Source organism: Halictus rubicundus, chromosome 3, assembly GCF_050948215.1.
Source record: "Halictus rubicundus isolate RS-2024b chromosome 3, iyHalRubi1_principal, whole genome shotgun sequence".
Taxonomy (NCBI): Eukaryota; Metazoa; Arthropoda; class Insecta; order Hymenoptera; family Halictidae; genus Halictus; species Halictus rubicundus.
Window position 1 is genome coordinate 13322164 of NC_135151.1, and position 16814 is coordinate 13338977.

Sequence of the window (16814 nt, forward strand, 5' to 3'; positions counted from 1 at the left end):
TCGGTTAAATAATTTTATTATTCAGCGAATCAAACGGGAAACGAAATCGCTGTAAATTCCCGCGGGGACTTTCAACTGTGCGGTACAAGTTACCGAAGATTCGCATAAAGATCCGCAGTCCACAAATAACTTTTAATTACACGCGGATCTGCATTGCGCGACGTAGCGGGATTCACGATGCCTGCTGCAATTATTCCGCGGGCCAGGAGTTCATTAGAAGAGCCAAGGAAATAGCTGTTGCATTGAAAAGTCTCTGCCGATACGTGATCTCTATCTATCGGCCCGTTATTTCTAATAGCACATCGTAGCGGCAGGGATGCATCGTGAACAAATGCATCTGGGCGCGGTGTCAATGGAGATCACGCGGCTCCGCTCATCTCTGCCTCGCTCTGCTCGACTCTGCACTGCTCTGCTCTGCTCGGCTTCGCCCTGCTCCGTTCAGCTCGGTTCGACTCGACTTCAATGCAAATTCAGAACCGGGATTCCCATTTTCATCGATGCAGGCACCGCCGGGAGCATCGGCGGCAGAGGCGCGCACGGTTTCTATGAGTCCCGGCTAGGTTTTCCGGTGTGCACACCAGCGCACGGTTGTGCAAACACGCGGATACGTGACGGCGGTGGTGAACGTCACGAGAAATGGATCCACAGCTCGGTACGCAAGCAACACGGCAATAAACTTTATTGCGGGAATGCATTAGATCGAATACGTTACACACCTCCCAGCCACCCTGTAACGCGGTGAACCCAGGGGGTTGCAGGAGGCGAGCGGGGCTGGAGAGTATTCAGGGCTCAATAAACCCGACTGAGTACACTCGGAAGTTAATGTAGCCCCGGCTCGTTTTTGAGTGCTGCCAAGGCACGCCAAGCCGCGTGTCTTGCGGCAGTCCTACTTTCCCTTGTCCCTACACACCCCCCTTTTTTGTCCATCGAACGCTTGTAGCTTCTCTAACCCCTTCGAATCGCCGCAGTATCCTGCGGGGCGTCGCGTTATCTCAAACTGGTGCTGACGGTCTCTTTTTCTATCAGAAAATCTCTTTTGCTGCTTAAATTCTTAAGCAATTTATTTTAACCCTTTCGTCCCGAGCGGTACACATATGCACCAGCCTGATTGAAAAATTACTGAGAGGTCAAGAAAGCAATGTGGGCATATGGCGATTGTACCACACCGGGCCCCACACCACGTAAAATCCCTGTGTACCACCCTTCACCCCCTGCCTCTACTATGATAGGAAAAATTTGAGGGTGAAAACCTATTACTTTTAGTCCAACTTACATATCCATTACACTGTAATTGTTAAAATTTCAATTTCTATATTCAGGGAGGAAAGGGTTAAGGAAGGTTGACCACTAGATAATGGCTGAAATAAATCACATTTACCGTACTGTTTTCCCTTGTTCCTGCACACCCCTGTTCTTCCCCATTTGTCCCTGAAGCTTATAGCTTCTTCAACCACTTCGTAGTATCCTGAAGTTGCATTATCTCAAACTAGTGTTGACGGTGTCTCTGTCTCGTTCTCTCTGGATCTGGAAATCGCGTATTCTCCCATGCACTCCGGGGGCGGAGTCTTCCCGATGATTACCTGCCCCCTTCCCCCACCAGACGATTCGCGATTTCTTTTTTCCTGCGCCCGGTCCGTTCCGACGCCCTTTCTATCCTTTCTGCTACTCCGTTCGTGCGCGACAGGACGCGCCGATACGTCAGCCGGGTAACGTGTTTTATACGATTCCATAAAATCGAAGTGGTATCTCATCGGGAACGATTTCCCCTTGTAGGAGGTAACTACGTCTGTAAATTCCTCTCTTGTAAGGCGAACCGTCTCATATTGGATATCGATTCCGTCGAATTTTATTTTAGCCTCGGATTTCCGGCCAGCCGGCTAAGTGACCTTGGTAATACTGCTCCGGGGGTGAGAATATGAAATTCGCTCGTCGATGCCGGTGGGAAATCGCTCGTTGCATTGTGGTTGAAGTGGTTTGGAAGGTTGAAAATGTTGGTAGCGTTCTGGGAACGTTTTTCAGTTAGCAGTCGATAACGAGGAAGACGCTTCTGCATTTTTGTCTTTCCGTGTGTAATTACGGATTGAAACAAGAAGAATGTGTTCTGTAGCGTTACCGTTTTAGCGCAAATGTATTACGTTCGTATGTCGGGTATACTCGTCATTAGACTGAGGGTTTGATGCATTCATGACAGAAATGAATAGGTACGATTTAAAACAGTAATACCACTGGAATGAATTAAAAAATACTGTTATATTATTTTCAACCTATACTAAACATATTAAGAAAGAAAATAAATTTTTATTTCACTCCAGTTTGTTGCAATTCAGGTGGAAAATTTTTATTTTGCACAGAGATCTGCTGTGTACTAATCAGAAACAAAAATTTTTCCATTTCATCGTGAAGGAGTTGGCATAGAAGTTAAATGAATTCAGTCGTCTCATTTTCTGAGGAATAAAAATTAACCGATCACTCCTAGTGCTAGTTACAGTGATTTCTCTATACATGTCGCCAAGGCCTGGGTGATAAACGTCGCGGAATTATACCCACTACCGCGGGGCATACCCTGTGAAGAGTCACGACGCTCGACGGGCCTCGGACGCCGGGAAATGTAAACATAACACTGGTCTGGTATGTTTCCTGGACGTGTTGTTGACATATATCAGAATTCACTGTACCTACCTCTCCAAATATGATGCATGGCTCATACAATCCTAAAGCCCAATTTCTTCCTATCGGTGGCCTTAACCCTCCTCCGTTTGCAACCTAATTTTTATCGACGCTGTCTGCACGCTAAGCCGTTTATGTTTACAACCAATATTTTGGCTATTCTAGGCCTTCAGAAAATCTAAAAAAATCTGGAATGCGTATTGCGGTCCCTAGTTGCTCACGGAGGGTTAAAATCGCGAAACCCACGACCGTTCCGATACTCGCTCGCGTATCCGCGAATTAGGATTGTCAGGGACGAGTTATGAATCGGTCCTATCGACGAGGTTCTCCGTCGAATCTCGGGATGGCGTCTACTCGATGGGCTCACCTTCCGCAAATACAAACCGTACGTCGACAGAGGCTCGACGCACGAGCGTAGAAACCTAGCCGCGGATCAAGAAACGGAACGGAACGGAACGGAACGGAGCGGTACGGAACGGGGAGATATCGAGTGGAACTTTATCGTCGAGTGAGAGATGGAATTCGGCGATGTAGGAGGTAGAGGTAGGGCAAAGCAAACGGGAATAAAAGAATGAGGTGGAGATGGAAAGCTATGGTAGGGTGTTCTCGGGTACGCCGGGGTAGGTGTAGGTAGGTACTATGTCGGGGCATAATAGAATAGATAGCGGATAGGCGGGAAGCCAGGCCCGCCGGTGCTTCGGGAATACTTTACCGAGCGTATAAACGCTATTTATGGCTGCATAAACCAGCGATAGTGGATATATAATACAGTCACACACCTATGGGGAGGGGGGGGGGGGGCTCTCTCTCTCCGGCTGGTTCGTTCTCTCCAGGTCGCGCTGTATCTACGTGTATCTGCGGAGAACGATCGACAACACGCTCTCCCCCAACCCATCTACCCCCGCTTCTAGCCCGGCACCTCTACTCTGCATTGATTTGCATGAGATTTCAAGCAGGGCTCCTTCTTATAAATCTACCTTCTCCAACCCTCATCGACCGCGGCGAAAGGAAACGAATCGACTTGCTTCTTCTTTCTCTTTCTCGCCGTCCTTTTTCCGTGTCTTCCTCTTGATGCTCCTCTTCTTCCTTGATCCTTTCTCCTTCTCGTCTCTCTTGATCCTCTCCTCCCATCTCTTCCCCCTGCCCCCTCTCACTTACTCTCGGTTCTTCTTTATTCCGCGAACGATCCGATGCACTTCCCTTCGTCGGAGAGCCCGTCTCGATGTCTCGAACGTACCCGGGGAAGGATTCGGGGTAAATCGCTCGGTTTAATTTTTCAGCCGTCTCTCGGCTGACTCAGAACCCGCAGTCGAAGCTCGATCCTCCGTATAATCGTCCCGCATGACTGACCGATCTCAATCAGTGCGTCTCCTTCTTCGTACGTTCCACCGAGAGGATCCTGGATCCAGAGGGGAGCGTCGTTATCCTTTATTCGGCGCCGAGGAGGACCTCGCTCGGCGACAAAGGACAGACCAACGGCGTCGCGGTAATGAAGAAGGGCCCGGCAGCCGATTTTATTTCACCGTGCGCCCTCGAGCCGGCGATATTTCGGTCTGTTTTTATCCTGGCGAGCGGCCCGGTCGTTAGGGAGCGGCGTCTACTATTCTACGAATGAAGATATAGTCGTGGACGAAGATTGAATGCAAAACACGAGGTAGAAATCTTCAATCTTTACGAGCTTCTGCAATTACTTATCCTTACGACGATAGATAAAACTTTCTGCGATATTGAATAAATTTGTCATCGGCAGACTTTGTACTTTCTGCATGGTTGCATAGTTTCCAGCCTTTTCAATCGTTTATGAATAACGATTTGCAATTATAGTGGCTATAATCTTCTTCCTTTTCGTGCAATTGTTTGTTTGTCGTCAATGTGCCTAATTTTAATCAACTGTATTTTCGATTCGAGATATACCTCGTATTTCATGTATAAAGAAAAGATAATCGAACGGAAGACTAATACTTCTAAAGTAGAATTAAGACTAAAGTAGAATTTACATATTTATTAACGAAAACGTAAAAAGATTCTACAGAAAAATTCAAACAGGTACTTGCCCTGGTACCCAACTAGAAAATGAATATTTACTCCACTCTTTTTCATAGTCGTGAATATTTATACCACGCACAAAGGCATTTTATGACATCGTTAAGCTAATATCGGTAATATCGTACACCGTTAAAACGTTTAACCACTGCAAGGCGAATTTTAGAAGAATATTGTTACATTATGTCCAACTTATTAAAATCATCGAGAAAAGAAACAAATTTGAAAAATACTTACAAATCCGCAGTCTACTGATTGCTCGAGTAAAATTAAACATCGAGTTCAAGCTAACAAGCAGGAGGTCGAATAAAAATGGTTTTCTTTACATTAATGTACAGACCTCGTTCCCCAAAGACACGTTCGAGTATGACTCGTGTGACGACTGGATAGTCGATTGTGTGTTAAAATTCGTCGTTGGGCCAATGATCACGTTTACAAAATGAAAGCTAGCTAGCGTACCTCGGCTGGAAGTTTCATCCCGAATGGGTCGTTCCGCGCCGGCAAAAGCGAGGCGGAAAGGAACGAGGGAGTTTAAGTTCGGCACGCGAATGTAGCTCTCATCAATCTATCTTTCCGAGCCGGCGTCTGACAGTCGTTTCGAATGCATTTAACCCCCTTAACCGCCCACCCCCGGACCCCCACTCGTTCTCCTCGGTGCCCAGGCCGCTACCGCGAGAGTTCTAGCTTCTATATATCCGAGAACGTTACTCGGCTCAATCCTCCTTACATGACGAAGGGAACTCGCTCGAGGAAATTACTCCGCCTTCCTGCTACCCAGAGACAGACGGCTGCTGGATGATTTGACGAAAAATTTTTCCAACCTCCTCGCATCCCCCACGAAATTGAGTTGGATTTATTAAAACGGAATTACGGGCAGCTGTCCACCTTGACCCTCTTCCAACATCTGCTCATTTCTCGGATGCTAATGTCAAATTTATACATCAGGATTTAATTGTCTGCAGCGGTACGTGATTATAAGATACTGGGTTAGTGTCTAGGATTTGATGAACTAATTCTAGTAATGCGCAAAATGAAATCTGGAATTAATGCAGACTTTCAGAGATTGATTTGCATGAAGTATGATCTTGTTAATTGTTGAGACCGTTACGCAACGATAAGATTTCGTGTAGATTTTGGTAAAATAATTGTGAATGCGACAGTAACACAGCAGACTTTTGCTAAATCGCTTCATTCAATAAATGTCACTATGGACATCCACAACGGACAAAACCAGATGTTTTAAAAACCCCTTTCTTAATGTTTTTATTATTTTGTGCTTGTACATTTTTAAACTTCAAGTCCAAGACAATCTCGCGCGTCATGAACGAGAGACCGTGAATCTCCTAATCATATTCTGCGAAAGTAATCGATCTCCCACCTGGAAATGTCGAAATCAAGATGCCGAGCGCAGGAAACTTTGGGGAAACTATCGGCGGAAAGCCTCCGCGCGTTCGATCGTGGCTTTCTTTCGTCGTCGCCGGTGCATTTTTGTAATTGCTCGGAATCCGGCGGATCGTATCGATTCCAGGAACCAGGTCAATTCGATGTAAAACTCCGGGGCCGCCTCAGTTCTGTTGCGCCGATTAAAATCTCGCCTTTAATTATTTCCGACGCGGGGATTATACGATGCTTCGACTCGAGATACGATTCGACGATGTTGCCGGGTGCGAGTCGCGCGCGTGAAAGCTCACGACTCGATATACCGATTCGACGCCATTATAATGCCTAATTAGGCATTCGCGAGGCTCCGAGCATTAGTCGATGATTCCGGAGACTAGTTTCGCCCCCGCGACGAACTTCCAACCGGCGAGAGAGGCCGGGTCGTTGGCGAATTAATTATTTCGCGTCATGCCTCGCGCTACCACGATGTTTATAGACACTTAGATATCGCCTTAGGAACCCGTCCCGTCCATGATGCACCACTTTCAGTTTATTCCCTATTCCCCGGGATCCTCAGATCCTACACAGCTCTCTCCCTCTGTTCGGGTTAATTTGATTTCGTTCCCGTTTATAGGGAACCCCATCCTCAGGGATGCGTTCGCCCCTCGGAAAATTTTTCATCAAAACGCATTTTATTCCGCATGCATTCCGCGTTAATTGCGACGAAATTACGCGTGGGAAGAACCGCCATACCGAGATCACAAAGTTAAGTTTGCTCTTCTCGTTAATGAATTCTTGTAATGGTTAGACATCGGTATGATTGGATATGTCTATAAAAACCTGGATGATCGTAAGGAATCGTTAATTTTCTCTAATTTTTTGCTGTCTCCAGTATCCCTTGATAGTAAAAAATGTGAACTGTACTGGTGTATTCTGTATAGGATCTCTAGAATTCTGAATTTTCTTCTTGGAAGACAAGAATTGAATAAAAAATGTCGGGTTTTTTAAAATTTGAACCTTTGTACTTACATTTTAATCGCTTTATTTCTTTTCGATTTACATACGTGCATAAACCAGTGTCTTTATTCCAACACGTTCCTCTAAGATTGCTCACCTGAAACAGAAAGAATATTCATTATTTATCACTTGCCGTTTATGATATCAAATTGTCAGATATTTAATTCCGTATCGGCGGACCAGTTCTATGTATATTTGTGCAATGATGTTCATTGCAGCGCATTGTATTTGGGGTAATAATTTCCGGTCGGTTTTCAGTGTGAGTTTGCAGAAATTCCGCGGAAAGTATTCGCGCGGAAGGATGCTTTAATCTCAGCCCGGTCGCTTAAAAACTCCCCGGCGTAGATCGCACTGCTATCTCGACGTGTAGATCGGCGGACTCTAGAAGCGGAATAAAACTTCTATGAAATTTAATAAGTTCCTTTGTGGGGGATCGTAAGTTTCCCCGAGCGACGGAAACAAGCGCGGTCTTAGCGCGCGGGGTGACTCGCTAAATTTAGGGACGACCCTTTGCATCTGCGCTAGAGTCCAATTTATCTGGTTTACAGAACCTATTAAATCGTGAATATTGTTAGTACACGTGCCTGTGCTCTATAAAACCCGACCATGGCGCCCTGGAAAATATCCTCTTAATAAAACGTTCAACGAAACAATTTCTCTAAACGCGAACCGGTGGAAATTGTGTCCCGTAGCTCATACGACCCAGAAAAACTAATTTCAAAAATCCTTTATGTATTTCTACATTTTAGAGCTATTTTCGTAGCCCATGCAGCTTCATACATTTAAATTCAAGGGTGCTTTTACTCATTTTTACACATTTTGACTCGTAAGTGTGCATAACTACGACGGAAATGAAGCCACTTCCGCTTAGAAATTATACAGTTAATTGTATTTAATTCTACATTTTGTTAACGAATAAAGAGAAACACCGGAAATAACCGAACGTATTTATGTTACGATCCGACACAAGCAAAGTTTTAAAACGTAACTGTGACTAATATTGCATTGTGAAAATTGAAATTATTTCATGTACTTGAAGTATAAAACTCGTGATATTTCAAGCGTTTTGTAGTCGGTCCACACTGTGTAAAACTAGTAAGTTTCGCGAGTTCGAGATCAGGATACGAAATGAAAAAGATTCTCCAGGAAAGAAGGATCCTTTTCCAGACATAAAAAGTGTTCCCCGTCTCTTGAGCAACCACGAACAAACAAGCGTAACTGCGGAACAAATTCGTGGACAAGCATAAAGCGTCCCGCGGACGTGCTAATGGAAAAAGGTTGCGAGTATTAGGAAACTTGCCGCGCGTGAAGTTCGCGTTGGCACGTTTTAGTACTCCAACGAATACCTTAGTGAAGGATGTGCCGAAGTTTAAGCACATCTGATGCAAGAAGCTCGCGGAAACCGCAAACGTGGCGGAAGCAGTTAACCAAGAATTAAGATAGTTCCTCGAGAGCCCTTGTTTTTAATAATAAATTTCTTGAGCACGCGCCGAACTACTCTAGAGTCGAGTGGCTTATCTTTTCTCCGGGATCTCGGCGACATGTTACACCGCGTCTTTTAAGTTTCAGGGAACGCCAACTGGTTCAGAACAGAGTTTACATCGCACTGCTTTTTTTCTCTAGGCAAACCTCCATTCAACCATTCTTCGTATTCATCACTTTATTCTTTTCTCCAGGCAGAGCAGTTTGTAGTTTCCGATCGCAGGAAATTGAAAAGTTCTTTCGGACCTTTTTCGAATTGAAATTAAACCTTTCATGGAGTTCAGGGTGACCCAAATGTTACTAGGCCATTTTAAAATGGAATGACCTCGTGGTCATTGTTCCAACATGGTCAATGAATGTCTCTTAAAAAATGTATTCAACTCTCAGAAACTATATACAGTAGCGTCTTGATCTAAGCCGAACGAAGCTACACGGTCATAGTCAGTTCGCCTATCCCCTCCACTGGCGGTATACCCCGCGAGGGGCCGAGAAACTCGAGCTGCCTCCGTCGCCGAGTAGTGTAAACGATACATCGGTGTTAACCACTACTAATCTAATTACAAAACTTCTTTGTTTTTCATTATTACTTTATTAGACTTTCGTCAACTTATTCGTGGTATTTTTCTTATTAAAATGACACCAAGCACGATATAATTTGAACTGTATTTAGTCGTTTAATTGACGGTATGTGGCGCGCCTTCGGCTGCGCGGTCCGTGTTTACACGCGCTGTCCTTTTCTACGTTCGACGCGGTCGACGCGGTCACAAGAAGCAATAGCCCTTCGCGATCTACGTCACAGTACGGGCCCGAGGATTGGGCTTAGATCAAGACTTTACTGTGTACACATATGTATACAACTAAGGTATATCGCTTACAATTGCTTGTATAAAATGAACAAATGTCAACAAGGTAAAATGAACATCCAGTAAAATTGGTTATGCATTGCCCTCTAGAACGTTCAATGACCTTTTTTTAACAAAATACAATATATTCAGGTCTCAGGACCTACACGCTAAGATACACCATTTACAATTAGTTTTGTAATAGGTGCAGAAATAGAATAAAAAGAAGTGAGCGAGATAAAGTGGCCAGCTCATTTCCGCAGGTAATAATCATGCTGCTCGCGCGCGCGTTTCCTTGAGCAATATAAAGGGCTCCGGCGAACGAGTAAGGACTCGCTTATCGCCGGTTTCCCCTTATCTATCTAATTGATTCCAATAAAGGGTCCGTGGAGCGGAATAGAAGGCTCGAGAGTGCTCGGTTAGAACTCGGTCGCCGGGACCGAACATCGGCGGAATTCGGTACAGCAGCCGTGGCAAAGTAATCGCGCGGTGTAAACTCCGTCGCAAGGTAATATGTGGCTGGCCATCTCGCGGAAACAGAACCTAATCCCGCGGACGCACGTGACCGGAATCGCAGCCGATCCTTTCTGGCGGTTTCTCTCCGACGAGTCGTGCGTCGCCATGCCGGCTGATTTTTCCCCCTTGTCTCCTTTCTCTCTTAACCGTTTCGAACACCCCTCGCTTACAACCACCGAAAGTGCTTCGTCCCTCATCCGATTACCGACCACCCTTTGCCTCGATTTCACCCCGAACCTGTTCCAATCGGCAGGAAACGACCTGGTGACTCTTCATCGTTATTAATCGCTTGACGCGATTACACTCGACTACATTTGTATCTTGGGGACACGATAAAGACGGCAACGGAGGGGTGGTTTCATCCCTTTCTGGCTCACAAGGAATTTTACTTGAGGTTAGGCGAATTGTTCGTACCAATGTCACCACCGAGAAAGTGGAAAAATGTTTATACCTAATCTGGATACATTCAGTTCACATAAAAGTATTGCTAGTTCTTAAGTCAATCTATCTACCTCGAAATAATCTTCCTAATGCTTGATACACAAGAAAATTTATTCGAAAAATTATCTGTAATATTACCTAGTATAATTATAACTGACAGGACCGGTGCAATTTCAAAATTGGTGAGACCGGAGCTAAAAGTCAAGCTTTAAAATATTCTTAAAAATAAATTCGATTAACGAACAAACATTATTTTATAAAAGTGATAGGTGTCAGGAGAGTGCGAGCAACGAATTTAATATTATAGTATTGAGAAGCGTTGTATTTGTGACGTTCCGAATATTTCATCCCCATTTGTATCCCGGGTGGAGTGAGAGGAGGTCGAACACGATAAAGACGAAAAACAGAGGGGTGGTTTCTCCACCCTCTTCGTTGTCTTCCCCGGCTTTTGCTCGGTGATTTCACGATAGACGATTACTACGGGACCTTAACGTCGCGCCTTTAATTCTTCGCGACACCCTCGAGCCGCAGGAACAAGGGTGCAGGTGCGCGTCTTGATCATTTGAATCGCGCGGCCGCCTCCCGAGGATTGCAATCAGAGTGCTCGCTCGAGAAATAGGGAATTCTTGACCTGCTTTTGTTTCCCGCTTTACCGGGCGCCGAGATTAAATGTTTGCCGAACAAGTGGATGAAATTACGGTTATTACACGGGATGCTCCCGAGAACAGAAATGCATTATGCCCGTGCGAGAATAACGGACCACGTCGAACAGCTTTTTTTCCTGATAGAGGTGCAATTAGTAGCCAAACGCAGTAGAATCACGAAGCCACAATATGGATTTTATAGTTATTAGTAGACTGCGGATTTTATTCACATTTATAACAGAAATGGTTAGCTGTAATTTGAAACAGTAGGAAGCTTGAAAGAATTGAATAGTATTAATTGATTGGTTTCGGCATGCTTAAATTACTAAGGGATGAAAAATATCCTTAAATGGCTCTTGTTTCTTCCAAAAGACGCAGACAATTTTTATTTTGTATAGAAGTGTGAAGTCTAAGTATTACCCACTTAGAATCAAGTGGAAGGTACAAAAAATGCTATAAAACTTATGTAAAGTTCACTGTGCTCTATGAAGAAGAGTCAGAAGAGTGTGTTTGTGACAATTCTACGCCGGTTAAGTTAAATTGAAAAAATCATAAAAGCAGTAAAGCTCCATAAAATGATTTCAATGGGAAGGCAGTAAGGGATGCGCTGTAATTAATTCAACGGACGGAACGAAGTGAGTCAGGAAAATTCGTATATTTTTAAAGTAATTAAACCGAGGGACATCAGCGGTTGTTCCTACACTAACACTTAAAATAATTCTGCGCTTTTGCAGGAAGGTATGCGAGCGGAGAGGGACTCCCTACAAAGAGAAATCTCTTGTAGCATTGTGTTTTCTTGTCTGAAGTGTGTTTTCCCGGGGCCGAACGTTTTATTCCGGCTGAACAACCGGCTAAACAGTAATTAGCGGGTAACGTTATTAAAGCGAAAGTTGCGAGCGCACGCGGCTGCGATATGTTGCAACGAAGCGAAGGGTGGAAACGCAGGCTCGCAGACGTTGAACGTTAGGTTTTGCGCGAGGGAAATTGCGTTACTGGCGGAAAAGGGAGAGCCAGAAAGCTAACCGGACACCGGGGATCCGCTATTCGCGGCACGATCCCGAAAATATAGCATACGGCTCTCGAAATAAGATCAAAAGGCGCGGTCAGAAAATTTCTAACGTGTCCAGACATCAAATTTTCCTCGTTTTCGTCTGGATATACATCGAGATACCCGGTGGGGTCGCCCGTTTCTTGGCTCTGGACCAATCGTCACGTCGACCCATCCGAATCGCGATAAGGTTTCTGGCGATGAGCGCGTTCCGGGCCTCTAAATGTCCTGCGAAGTTATTCTGGACGTCACTCGTCACTTCCGGGTGATGCTCGGCAGACAAGTTACACCTGTCAGACAGTAATCGTCTGTTCTTTGTTAAACTGGAAATCCCTAGACAAAGTACTGCCTCATGGTATACAATTTTAGCGAGCCCCGCCACCGCTGCCGGCGTTAATTGTTATTTGATTCGACCGATGATGCTGAGGTATTATTCCTGAGCAACCATCAAATCACACCGACAGCGTCGCCTTACTTTGCTCGCTAAGTTGTTGCACGTGCGGCGGCAAATATTATTATTACACGTTAAGCGCAACCTGAAGTCAATTTCCTCGGTTACGTTTCCATACCGCTTTCAAAGACACAAATACTTATCCTCAACAATTCGATTTTGTAATACCACTTTCTACCACCGCTCTTCAAAGAACCGGTTCCAGATATTTTATCTTACAATTATTGAAATTGTAAAACTTCCAGTGGAAATGATTATATACATTTCCTTATTTAAACCTTTCGTTACGAGCGCCGACCATAGTCGGCATCCATGCGACGACCTGTGTGTACGAGCGCCGACTATGTGCACACTTTTTGGCGCGATGTTGCTTCCAGAGGCGGTTCTCCGGCGGAGCGGACTGCCGTAAGGAAGTGATTAAGAACACATTATAACAGAAATCGAAATAAAATGTTGTAATTTCTATAACTCAACATATATCAGTCGAGAATGAAAGGTATATTGGTCGTGCTCGGAAGGTTTAGCGTTCAATTAAGATGATTTCTTTGAGAAACAAATTTTAAAAGCATTTTCTAAATTTGTTCTTAATTCATTTAAGTATTTAAATACCAGAAAGACGAAATTAATAAACGCTACAAGATGATATTAGTACATTGAATAGTTCACGTGTCCCTATATTAACAATTGAATGGAATCCCCGAATAAGGGTCCATATTCTTTGTATAATACACGTAGACCCTTATTCGAGGTTTCCATTCAATTATCTATGATTATGAAGAGACAACGAATCTTTATGCAATATTGCGAGACACAAGGACCATATAAAAATGTCTAACTTTTTTTAGTAACTTTAATAAGCTGAAAACAACGCATCGATATTGTTAAATTCGTTTAGTCATTCAAACTGTATGTATTTATTTATGTCGTGCACGTATAAAATCCATAGTCTAATTATGAGCCTCATGATGGATGAACCAGTGTCTAAATAATCCTCGAGAAACGAGGTTTGTCTCTGGGACGGAGGTCTGATCTTAAATCGAATTAATCAATAATCAAGCGAGTAATTAAGGCCAGTTACCCTCAATTTGCAAGCACGGCGGCTCGAAATATCTCTCGTTACGGAGTAATACGTTCTAATGCCCCATCTCTCGTCGAATCTCTCGTCGGATTTCCGCTGGATCTTTTACGTAATGGCTCTTCATTAAAAACAAGACTGTTCCATGAAAATTCTAAGGTCTTTTATTCCTGTCTCACGCTCCCGCGTTCTAATAAGTGCACGATCTAATTGCAGGGGCCCCGCCGCGCCGCGCCGTTGTAACGCACGGACTCGGCTTCACTTAATATACGAATTCCAGCTTGATTTATCGATGGCCTCTGCCACGGATATTCTAAGAGCTCCGGCTGCCAGAGGTAGTACCTACTTTATTACGCGACGAGTGAGACCACTATTTAAGACAGCCGAATGTAAGAAGAGTTCGTAAATCTTGCTCGAATGGCCCCGGGATTGTCGGAAGGATATTAAAAGTTCTGCCCGCGAGATTCAATGTAGTTTCGAGGGGCAATAACACTGGTCTCCTTTCTGCAAATTGTTAATGAAATCGCCGACTTTCGTTCTACGTATTAACGTTTCGATCGGCGAACCAATCTCGGTTGAAAGCGACCCCGAAGCTGACGTAAAAATACGCGTTCACTCAATTAAATCCCAACAGTGTCAGCGATAATGATATGGAGATCGAAGTGCTAAAAAACTGATTTCGAGATGCACAATTTTATGAGAAAATTGTAATATCGTAGGTAGTAATAGTCTGTGGGCATTAACGTGCTACAGTAAAGTTTTGATCTAAGTTGTTATTAAATGTACTAATTGAAACATTTAACAGATCGTCTGAATATTAGAATGTTTCTACTAAGGTGGAAATTGTGGGAAACAGATGAAGGTTTTAAAAATTTTGAAATTGAGTCTGTTTAACTGAAACTCAAGGATTTCGTTATATTTGTAGTGACAGGTGCTGTTTATACTTCTCTTTTTCACGGTTGTCTTCGGGAATTCTTGCGACGAAAAATTTTAGGGGAACGCAGCCGGCAAGAGTCGACCAGTTTCGCAAACGGCAGCGATTCGGTAACGTTTCCCGGCGCAAATTCGCGTCTGCGCCGCGGCAAATTGCGAACGGAAATGAAATTGAATTTATTGTGTCTTGCCGCGGGTAATATTTCAGTCGGGACGGGGACGCGCACAGGTGTAACCGAGCGGGAAGCATTAGGGTTGGTAATGGAAATATTTAGTTCGCATTAGCGCGGATGCTTAGCGGGGTGGCGTGGAAATGTAAATTAGGTTTAGTTTATGGGCCGGTGGCTGTAAAAAAGACCGTAAAGTGAAGTGACCGCGTCGCTGAAACGGCTTGCGCCCGGATCGAAGGAATTACGGCGACGATACGTGTAATGATCTCGTGACAGGGAGAGCACGGTTACGAGCACGCTAATGGCTCCCCTTAAACGAAAATTACGTATCGGTTATGGCGACGAAAAAGTCCCGACTAAATTGATCATTAACGGCCGTCGTCAGTTTCGGTGAACGACGCTCGATTTTTACGCGCGTGCCACAAAAATCTTCAGAGTACACTTACTTACCGAACCGCTGGCACAATTTTCGCAAATGAATATTATTATTTCATATACGTGACGGCTGCAGAATTTGTTCGATAAGAAACTTTCGACTGGAGTCGAAGGTATGAACTTACTTAGGTGAACTTACCTAGTTTCTGATCAAATTTCATTAGATGCACGTACTGTGTTCCGATAGTTGTGATACGTTTTAGCAATAAAACTTCGCGATACTGGACTTGTTTAAGTTTCAGCAGCACAGTGTGAATTCAGGTTAGAATACAATTTTTAGTCAAGCAAATAATGCAGTATACAAATTTTCCTGATAGGTTATACCGAAAACCGACTGATTCACCACACACACGTCCACGCACACATGCGTGCCGTTACAAGGACGCGCTCTTGTTGACGCGTAGCGCACTATTCGTCCCAATAGAACATTAACCAAAAAACAATCACAATGTGCCTGCAAGCTCATACTGCTGCCGAGCATCAAGTGTATAAATTGTGAAAAGAAAAGACGATGCGTAGACCAATGAAATTTTTAAATAATCTTTGATTGACTATAATGTGAAAACAGTGACCATCTTTTAATACTCTCAGTGCTCAAGAAAACAGATAATATCCAGAGTGCAAAGAAGGGATTCTTTAATAAAATAATATGTACATCCTTAACCTAGTGATCGTCACATTTTTTATAATTGTCATTTTCTGTTCGTCTTTTTACTCCTTGGCGGATCAAACTCGTAACTTAAATGCAAATCAAACATGTATAAGAATTAATTCTTCTTAGGCCTCATTTATACGTGCCTCATATTAAATTCCCCAATGTATAATAATTTCAGGTATTTAACGAAAAACGTAGAACAGAGCAGATGGAGCGTTAAAGAACGTAGCGACGGGTTTAATTGATAAATTCTATAATTCGTTGACGCATCTTGAATTTAAGATACCGTATCGCTAGCTTGCAACATTCAGCGAGAGCAGATCATATCGAGGACTCCGCGGCCGGAGTTTTCCCATCGAGGCGAGAGAATTTTCCGAATATCTCCGATAACAATGGTCGATCCGAGAGGTTCGGTAGGCGGTGGAATAATGCCGGCCTTATCAGCGCTATCCACTTCTAGCCGCGGCGCTTTCTTAACGGGATCTTTTGGTCGGGTTCTTTCGAATTGAGGCGAGCACGGCCGGGCCGCCTCCGAGGATGGTTAAGACGAGCCACGGGTTTCAATTAACGAAAGACAGTGCCCGGCGTTAATCCGGGAACAATCGCACCTTGGGGCGGCGATTAGGGGGTGGCGGCCGTGAGATGGCCGGCCGCGAACTTTGAATTAATTAAATTCCCGTAATTTCGTATCTGGTTTCCGCACACGTGCCCCCGATTCGGCAGCGGAAGTTCGATCGTGGAAAATCGCGGAATGAAACCCCCCCGTCGGTTTCGCCAGAGATTGAGGCGAGGGGCCGCGGAAGGGTTCACCCGAAAATACAATCGGATTGCAGCGAATGTGCAGCGAATGCGCAACGCCTTCGACCATGCAGACGGGCCCGGGCCAGCGGAATGAAACCTGCAGTGTGATCCCGAAATTTCGTCGACCGAATTGAAATCCCCGACAATTAAGCGGAAATCGAGATTTGAATAATTTCACGTCGATCGCCGGGATTAAAGAATGGTCGTCGATAGG

The 16814-nt window shown here is 44.4% G+C and overlaps 1 protein-coding gene across 7 annotated transcripts in view; it reads right to left on the reverse strand.

Moving 5' to 3' along the window:
* The window catches only part of Rbp6 (RNA-binding protein 6), a 1054377-nt gene that overhangs the window by 654048 nt on the left and 383515 nt on the right, over window positions 1-16814 (reverse strand). Inside the window, exon 1 of one of the 7 annotated variants that reach the window (XM_076785455.1) lies at window positions 7120-7186. The exons of the other annotated variants lie outside the window; for them this stretch is intronic. The gene's annotated coding sequence lies outside the window, so the exon portion shown is untranslated. Of the gene's footprint in view, window positions 1-7119; window positions 7187-16814 lie in introns of those variants that run through there. 7 annotated transcript variants of the gene reach the window in all.